This window comes from Ambystoma mexicanum, chromosome 2p (assembly GCF_040938575.1).
Source record: "Ambystoma mexicanum isolate Mex_15411 chromosome 2p, UKY_AmexF1_1, whole genome shotgun sequence".
Lineage (NCBI taxonomy): Eukaryota > Metazoa > Chordata > Amphibia > Caudata > Ambystomatidae > Ambystoma > Ambystoma mexicanum.
In genome coordinates this window covers 408883529-408892928 of record NC_090923.1, presented here as the reverse complement: position 1 = coordinate 408892928, position 9400 = coordinate 408883529, and positions in this window count along the sequence as shown.

Below are 9400 nucleotides of genomic sequence, written 5' to 3'. Positions count from 1 at the left end.
GAAGTATAGATTCAATTAATCTTGCACCAAACGGCTACACGAGCCACCTTTGTGGTACAAAAAAAGCTTCAATGCAAAACACTTTTCCTTTTGTTTCAGATGTAGGGAACACAGACAAACAGGTCAAAACTCTTGTCCCACAAACCCCATTTATGTCGAAATTAAAGGGTATCTTCGCACATTACTATAGTACGAATATTGTTTAATAAAGGTTACATTTAAAACAAATGCATAGTTTTGGATTTCAAACAATATCACATGCAGTACTGGTCCCTACACACTAGCAGTTTTGGAATCACACAGGCTTGTAAGAATACTTTTGATTTATAGAACCCGTGTTCCTTCTTCACCCCAAAGCAATACAAAATACTCCTATCAGGGTCAATCTTTCACTCTCAGGAAAGAGGATGCATTTTACATTGGAGAATTACACTTGGTTTCACTTTGCAAAGCACTTCTCTCTCCAGCATCAAAACCTAGGCATCAGTAATATGCATCATCCCTCTGTTTAAAGACCAGGTCTAGGGAGTGGGAACAGTTTAGGAATTTCATTTTGGGCCAAGGGAACCCCTTGGTTTAAAGGCAAGGGCTGGGAGTGGGGACAGTTAGTAATTTCGTTTTAGGCCAAGTGAACCCATTGCTGTAAAGGCAAAGTCTGGAACGGGGGACAGTTAGGAATTTCGTTTTGGCACAAATTACCCCTTGGTTTAAAGGCAGGGTCTAGGGAGTGGGGACAATTAGGAATTCCATGTTGGGCCAAGGGCACCCCTGTTCTTTAGGGTTTGACAGGACAAATAAATGTACCACAATTACTTTAAGTGACTATAACTTAACTTCCCGCTGGGAAAGAGGGCAGAGATTTCAAACTTCTCTGAGCTCCCCCTGCGTCAATCTATTTGGGAGTTAATTCAATTAATATTCAGTAAACTATGCTAAGGGTCTACACAGTTTGTCTCCCACCCACTATTAAGGGAAAATATTAAGGCAGGCAGATCCCTCACACACTCAGTTTCGGATGGATCAATCTACTTACATTGGACCTCTGCGTTTGCCACCCAGGGAAGATGTCACGGCTCCTCTTTATACAGCACAGGGGTCTGGTAGAACACCTCAATCAAAGAAAGTCACCTGCATCCATTCCTCATTTGGCTCTTCTTAATCATAGGGCCCAGTCAGTCTTTTAGACTTTCCCAGTTTCTGTCTCCCATGCAAGGTTAAGTCTCGTCAATTTGAGGCCTCTTCACTCAAGGTAATATCAGGTAGCTGTGTCAGTATACACGCAGATGGATTATAGGCAAGTCCCCTTAAAGATCTTTAGCAGCTCTCCCTACAAGATGGTTTTCCTCCCCTTCCCTATTGAGCAAGGGCTTTTTACCCTATAAGCCACACCATTAGAGGATTATCACCCCTTCCTTCTCCCAAGGACCAACCCCTCTCAGCCAGTAGGCCGGTGGAGTTCTATGATGGAAGTGATGTACAAAGGTACACCTGCTGTCATTTAAATTTGTTTACATGTCATCTTTTTCACTCAAAAAGTCCCTACATGGCAAGAATGAGCAATTTATCAATAAATGCCATATTACATACATATGGATTTGTGGAACTTATTTTCATTTTGGCAGGCTATTGCATGTGCGAACTATGGTTTTTCACCCTTTATGCAAAGATTATCATAGTTAGGAATGTGAACTTTCCTACCCAGATATCTAATTTAATGAGACATCAGCTCCCCAACCTCCATAGTCATAACATTTTTGGGGAAGCTAGAAGCACAATCTTGAGTCCACCAGGTTTCAGATCTATAGTGTGTATTTCTTTAAAGAGCTGCACCCATTCAGGGCTGGCCCTGTTGGTGATCTGGCAGCCATACATTCCTGTTATGTCCTCCCGCTAGAGCTTCAAAGAGATCTGACTTCCATATAAAGAGCCAAGTAGATCTGTAAAAGGGGATGTCACTTGAGAATTCTGCCCAGCAACCGACAGTCATGCCTGGGTCCATCTGGCCTGTGTATGCTTCATTTGCCAGAAAACACCCTTTTTAATTGTTGCATTCCTTTTCGATGTGCAGCCTTTATTTAGTTTAATGACTTGTATCTTGACGTCTTTAAAGTTGTGAAATGCCCACACGTCTGGGCATTGTATTTTCAGTACCCTGCTTTTCATGTAGAATCATACTTTCATTTTACCTTGGCCTTATCGACTACATGCAAGGCCCTTCTGCATCAGTGTCTTTCCCTTGCGTTGCACATCCAGTATTTTTAATATGGTAGTGGAAAATAACAGGCTGCACTTTCCTTTTGTCATTCACAATGTGCATTTTCCATTTTACAATGTTCTTTGTGTCACTTTCAGCAAGACACACATGCTACATTCACTAAGCCCTTTCACTGTTCTAAGGTTTTGGGGCTGGCATGTTAATTTTCAACTGTGCCCTTTTCCATCAGACCAATGTATTTCACATTAGAGGCCAAACCTGGCCTTTCAGTTTATGCCATTCTGGGGCCGTCATTAAACCCCACACATCTTTAATTCTACAATAACATACTAACATTTTTGCATTGTGTGCTTTTATGAGTAGACAGTTTTTCTTGCCTATTAAACAATATCGTTTTTTAAGCAGACCCACTATGTATACACATAGAACTACTCATTGTGACCTTGTATCCTCAATACAGAGGAATCGTAGAATACGTCTAGGGCTTATAGCAGATGAAGCTAAATATGCTACTCAAAACTGTGACCCAGCTGTGGTTACAGTCCATGATATACCGGACTCTCCCTCATTATATACTATACAGGAAAAAAACGCTAATTGTGTACCCCTCAAAGGTGAAACTAGTATACCACTACATAACTATGAAAAAAATGCTTTGCCAATACAACATATTTCAATACCATCCAACACAGATACCACTATTAAATGTGGTCTCCTGAACACACGCTCTATGGTGATGCACACGGTAGAGATTAGCGATAGTATTGTGGAAAATAATTTTGATCTCCTTATATTAACCGAGACCTGGCTCCATGATACAGCATTACATGCTATAGCTCTCGCTACACCTGAAGGCTATAAATGCTTACACTCTGATCGTAAATCAGGACGTGGTGGAGGAGTTGCAATGATTTTTAAAACCTCGCTTGATGTTTATGTATCCACACCTCCTCAATTGGACTTATGTGAAACAATCCAATTGAAACTAAATATGCACTCCTTGAGTATAATAATTATATATAGACCACCACGTGACACACCTCTCTTTGAAGAACAGTTAATGGCACTCATTGGAGGTCTGTGTAAAAACAATAGGGCGACAGTTAGGATGGGAGATTTTAACCTCTGGGCTAATAACCAGCAAGACCTCGAGGTACAATCTCTTTTAGAGACACTACTCTCCTTAGGTTTTTCACAAATTGTGGATAAACCAACCCATAAAGCAGGAAATAAGCTGGACTGGGTACTTACTAAGGATATGTCCATGGTCAGATCACTCTTTGATACACTTTGACATATCGTTAAAACTTGATAAGTCTCCTAATAAAATAAATCTCCCTAGCGAAATGCGCAATATAAAAAATGTCAGAGCCAAGGCCTTCCAAACAACTATCAAACCGCTTCTACCACCATTAGGTGGAAAATGGTCACTGGAAGAATTCACTGTTGCTTTTAGAAATGCTATGAATAATGCCTTTGACATTCTAGCACCTTCCCGCCCGGTCAAAAATAATAAAAAACGAAAAGGATATAAACATCGTTTTTCTCCTAAGTTAATTTCTGCAAAGAAAAACAAAAGAAAATATGAGCGCAATGTCGGAATCACCCATCGTCTATGACTCTAGCAGCCTATAAAGTAGCTGCTAAGGAATATAAGGACACTACACTAGAAGCTAAACAACTATTTCTTAATGAAAGAATTGAAAATGCTTCCATTAAATCCAAATAACTTTTTTCGGTTCTAAAGGAACTTAAAGGCCCTGCTATAGAACCTAGAATAAATATCAACAATGACTGGTGTCAAGATATACTTGAGAGTTTTTGTAAAAAAACGCAGCTTCACCAAGCTAACATCAAGGAAAAAATCATATCACAATCTTTAGTTGAAGACACCATGACCCCAACTTTGAGAGAACAGGATCAAGGGATAGAACCCTTCTTTTTTTTTTTTTTAACTTGTTTATTTGTAAAACAGCGCACAGGATAACAGAGCATTAACAATAGGAGCATCTCACAAGGCATATCAGATAACAATATCCCATCTCCCACCCCCAAGTTCCCGAAGGCAATGGTACGTGTCGCATTCGGCATGGGCCGGTGGCGAGTCCTCCCCCATCGTATGAAGGGCTCTGGCGATCAAGCGTGGTTTGAAAGTCAGGGCCGGGAAGTTGCGGTCATAGTCCAGGACCGGGGCCCAAATGTCAGAAAATCGGTAGAGCAGACCCGCTTCGGCTGCCTTGACCTTCTCTGCAATTAATATGTCCCATAGCTTGAGCCACCATAGAGTCAGTAGCGGTCCGTCCGGTGACTTCCAGGTGTGAGCCACCTTGATTTTGGTGGCCAGCAGGAGCTGAGATATCAGTGCTGCCCTCCTCCCCGTTCTTGGGTATAAGCCCGGGAGTGGGATTCCCAGGAGGACCTGCTCAGGCATCAAAGGGATTTCGATCTGGGTGATGTCTCGAATGGTGGCCAAACACTGGGTCCAGAATTCCTGCACTCTAGGGCAGGACCACCACATGTGGAAATAGGAGCCTGGGTGGCCACAGAGGCGCCAGCAATGAGGGTCCAAGGCGCTCTGAAAGTGGTGGAGGCATAACGGAGGGTAATACCATCGCAACAAAAGTTTGTGGGCACATTCCCGGTTGGTAACACACCGGGATGCCGTGCGAGTTCTAGTCCAGACATCCACCCATGTTTGGTCCTCGATTGCGTGTCCCAGATCCGATTCCCAGTGGCCCATATAAGAGGGTCTGATGCGGAGGGGGTCGTCCAACAATAGGCTGTAGAGGGCCGAGATCTTACCCGGGCCGGCAGGTCCTTCATTGTGAGCTCCAGCGGGGCCAGGGGCCTAGTTGCGGCTGCCCGGGTCTGGGGATGGGAGCACCAGTGCCTCAATTGAGCATATGTAAACCTGTCTGCCTCCGTTAGTTGGAAAACTGCTTTACGGCGATCAAAGGTGAGGGGGGCATCCCCCTCGAAGAGTTGTCCCAGGGTTTCAAGGTCTCCCGCCACCCAGCTCCTGAAGTTCCGTGGACGGGCTCCCGGGGCAAAAGCGGGATTGAGAAAGGTCGGGGAGGATGCACTAAAGCCCTCTGGGATGCCTCCCCGTCTGCGGGCCCAGTCCCATGCCTTTATCAGTTGCTTTGTAGCGGTTAGCACCCCTGGCCAGCTGCGGCATAGCGTGGTAGGGATGAACGGGAGAAAACAGAGAGGGAGAGGGAGGCGGGATTGTTCAATCACTACCCATTTTGGGCGTCCGGAAATGAGGTCCCATGCTTGGAAGTGGGCCAGCTGCGCCGCAATATAGTATTTTTGGAGGTCTGGCACCCCGAGCCCCCCCAGCCTCGTGCTAGTCATCAATGTTTTCCGGGGAATCCGTGGCTTCTTGCCCTTCCATATGAAGCCACTAATTTTCCTCTGGAGTCGGTGCAGAGGGGGGAGGGGAATTGCCGTTGGAAGGGCAGCGCACATGTAGAGAAAGCGGGGGAGAAGATTCATTTTGGTCGTAGTTATCCGCCCCATTTGTGAGATCTCTTGTGGCTGCCAGCGGGCCAAGTCCTTTTCCAGTTCTGTGAAGAGAGGGGGGAAGTTAACCTGGTAGACCTTTGTTTGGTCGGCCGGGATCCGGACCCCTAAGTATGGGATAGCGTGGGTGTTCTATTGAAATGGGCTGAGGTCTTCTAGGGCTTCTTTTTCGCCTGGGGGCAGGCCTACTCCAAGTGCCATTGATTTGTGGAAATTAATAGCGAAACCTGAGACATTCACAAAGGCCCGGAATTCATCCAGGGCCGCCCTCATGGAGTCCTTAATGTTTGTAATGGTCAAGAGCACATCGTCCGCATAGAGGGCAATCTTGCGGTGGCTCGTGCCGATCCTCGGGCCAGAGATCAGGGGATTCCGGCAGACTCGTTGGGCCAGCGGCTCCATGGCCAAAGCAAAGAGCAGAGGGGATAGGGTATATCCCTGTCGAGTCCCGCATGTGAGAGGGATCGGGTCCGACAGGCGGCCATTGACTCTCAGCCGGGTCTTCAGGGCTTGATAGTTTGCCAAAGACATCTTGACAAAGTTTGGGCCAAAGCCGAAGGCCTCTAGAGCGAGGGACAGGTAGGTAGGGCCAGTCCACTTTATCAAAGGCCTTAGTGGCATCTAGCGCAATCAGCGCTAGCTGCTGAGAGTCCTGGCTGGCGATCTCAATTAAATCCAGAGCCCTGCGAATATTGTCCTTCGTGGACCTATGGAAGATGAACCCCGTTTGATCCGGGTCTATAATGTTTGGGAGGACCGGGGCAAGGCGGTTGGCCAGGACCTTGGAGTAGATGTTGGCGTCCAAGTTCAACAGGGAGATGGGCCTATACGAGCTATTTTCTTTGGGATCCTTTCCAGGCTTGAGAATCAGCACTGTGATGGATTCCTGCATCAATGGGGTGACTGTACCGGAGGCAGCAAACGAGTTGAATAGGCGGGTCAGAGGAGCCACCAGTTGAGGACGGAAGAGTTTATAAAAACGTGTAGTGAACCCATCCGGGTGTAACGCTCACCTGATTCCCGCAGAGGCGCCGGTCTTGACCGGGTGAATGCCGTATCTTCAAAGGTGATGTGTAACACACGGTTGGCTCTTTGGGCTGGACCTCTGTGCACTGTATGTCTGACTCGAAGAGTAAGATGTCTGCAGATAGAAAATATGGGATTAATGAACTGGGGTTATTGGGTGCCTCTCTCCTCTTCCCTTTCTCTTCTCCTGTAGAACCCCAAAGGTTAACACCCTCACCTTAGGTAAGTGAACGCCGAGCACTCCATCTGCCTCGGGGCAGGGTGCCGTAACCAGTTTCTTCACTGGATAAGGGTGCAGGCCTCTTGACCTCAGAGGACTGCTGTCCGTCGTTAACTGCACGAACGGTAAGTTCTGGGCACTTCAAATGTCTTAAAAGTCTTTTGTAATGATATCTCTTGTTTTGCAGGGTTCCGGCGATGGCGGATGGCGGGCTGATGAGAGTTGAGGATCGAACCCGCGTGAGGAATAGAAGCGCCTGGAAGCACGTAAGTAAGCGCTTGTAGCCTGCTTCATGATGCGCACTAACTGCCCCTTTTATCTTGCAGGTACAAGTTCGGAGCTTTAGAGAAGCTGAAGGGTGCTGGAATACCCACTGGATTCGGCGTGGGAAGGAGTAATGGCACGTGAGTAATAAAGTTGCCCAATGTCTTTAAACGCACCTTCTTTTGTCTTTCAGATGCGGGATGCAGCGCCGAAGGCCTCCGGAGCGTGCGAAGAGCTGGTAAGCTTTTGTCTTTCAGATGCCAGAATGCAGCGCGAAGACCTCCGGAGCATGCGAAGAGTAGGTAAGCCTTTGTCTTTCAGATGCCGGAATGCAGCGAGAGGCGTTGGTGACAGCCGATGCACTAGGTAAGAGATGCGCTGCCACTGAAGACCGTAGTGCTAACCTGTTCTTTCTTTGTCTTTACAGGTGCTGCTGAAGACTGGATTCCAGGATGGTAAGCCTTTGTTCCCTTAGGCCCAAGATCAGAAGCAGAAGAAACGATGAGCGTTCTGCTGCAGAGAATGCAGAATAGCGCAAAGCAAGATTCATCCATCGGGTGTGGTTTAAATAGCCTCCTGTAGTGCTTAGGTGTCTCCTTCCACAGCCACGCCTAGGTAAGAAAAGAGTTCCTGCTTTCCAGAAGAGTTCCAGTGTTCTGAACCTAGGGAGTGGCTCCTGCCCCACCCAACAGGAAAAGTAGTCCCAAACAGAAGAGGATCAGGGGTTCAACTGGCAGGTAAGTAAGCAGCATGGTCTGCTGCAGGTAAGTCGACCCAAGCATTATGAGCCTGGCGCTTCCAGCGCTGGGACTGGGCATCTTTATGAGCCTGGTGCCACGGCGCCAGGACAGGGTCCAAAAGGTCCCAATTGGGACTGGCTGGCACTCGGAACCGGAGTTATGGGTCTGCTTCCAAGGGAGTCGGGCAAGTCCTGATCTTTTGGAAGCAGAGATCATGACAGCACCCCCCCTCAAGGCCCCTCCCAAACCGGGCTTCTCCGGGGGTTTGGGCTTGTTAGGAAATGTTCGATGAAATCTTTTGATTAGACGAGGCGCGTGGACATATTCTGCAGGTTCCCAGGATCTTTCTTGGGGACCGTAGCCTTTCCAGTCAATCAGGTAAAATAGTTTAGATTTGGAGATCTTGGAATCCAGGATGCTTTTGACTTCAAACTCGAGTTCTCCATCAACTAGAATAGGTTTTGGAGATGTAGTTAGTCGGGTTTGAGGTTGCACGGGTTTTAATAGAGAGACGTGGAAGACCGGATGTATCTTCATGTGAGGGGGCAAGTCCAACTTGATCGCTACTGGATTTAGTATGGTAGTGATGGAATAGGGACCAAGGTATCTTGGGTTGAATGTGCGTGGTCCTTTTAGAGGTAGATATTTGGTGGATAACCAGACTTGATCTCCTACTTGATATTGGGGGGCTTCCTTTCGATGTTGCTCCTTTCTTGTATTGTTCTTTAGCCCTTTGAAGGTGAGAAACGGCTTCCTTAAAGGCTTGGGTGATTGTAGAATGCAGGTGGTCTACTGCTGGTGTTCCAAGATCTTGGAGTGGATCCAACTCCGAGGTTGACTACCGTATAAAAGAAAAAACGGGGTCTTCCCAGTTCCCGAGTGGACAGAGTTATTGTAGGCATATTCGGCTATCCAAAGGATATCTTTCCAAGTTTTTTCAGTTTGTTGTAGCATGCAGCGCAAATACTGTTCCAGAGTTTGATTGGTCCTCTCGGTTTATCCGTCGGTTTGAGGGTGGTGGCTGGTCGAAAGTCTCACATCAATTTGAGCCGACCGACAGCAACTTCGCCAAAAATGAGAAATAAATTGACTACCTCGATCCGAAATTAGAACTGAAGGAAAACCGTGCAGTCGGACGATGTTTTCGAGAAATTCTCGGGCCAGAGTTGCTGCTGTTGGTAAGCCTTTGAGTGGAATGAAATGCGCCATCTTGGAGAATAGGTCCACGATTACTAGGATCGTATTGTATCCGGAGCATGGAGGTAGATCGGTGATGAAGTCCATAGAAAGCGTATGCCAAGGGCGAGGCGGGATGTCAATAGGGCGTAAGAGGCCGGCTGGTTTTTCCTTTTGACTCTTGTTTTGGGCGCATACTCCACAGGACATTATAAAGTCTCTGATATCTTTTTT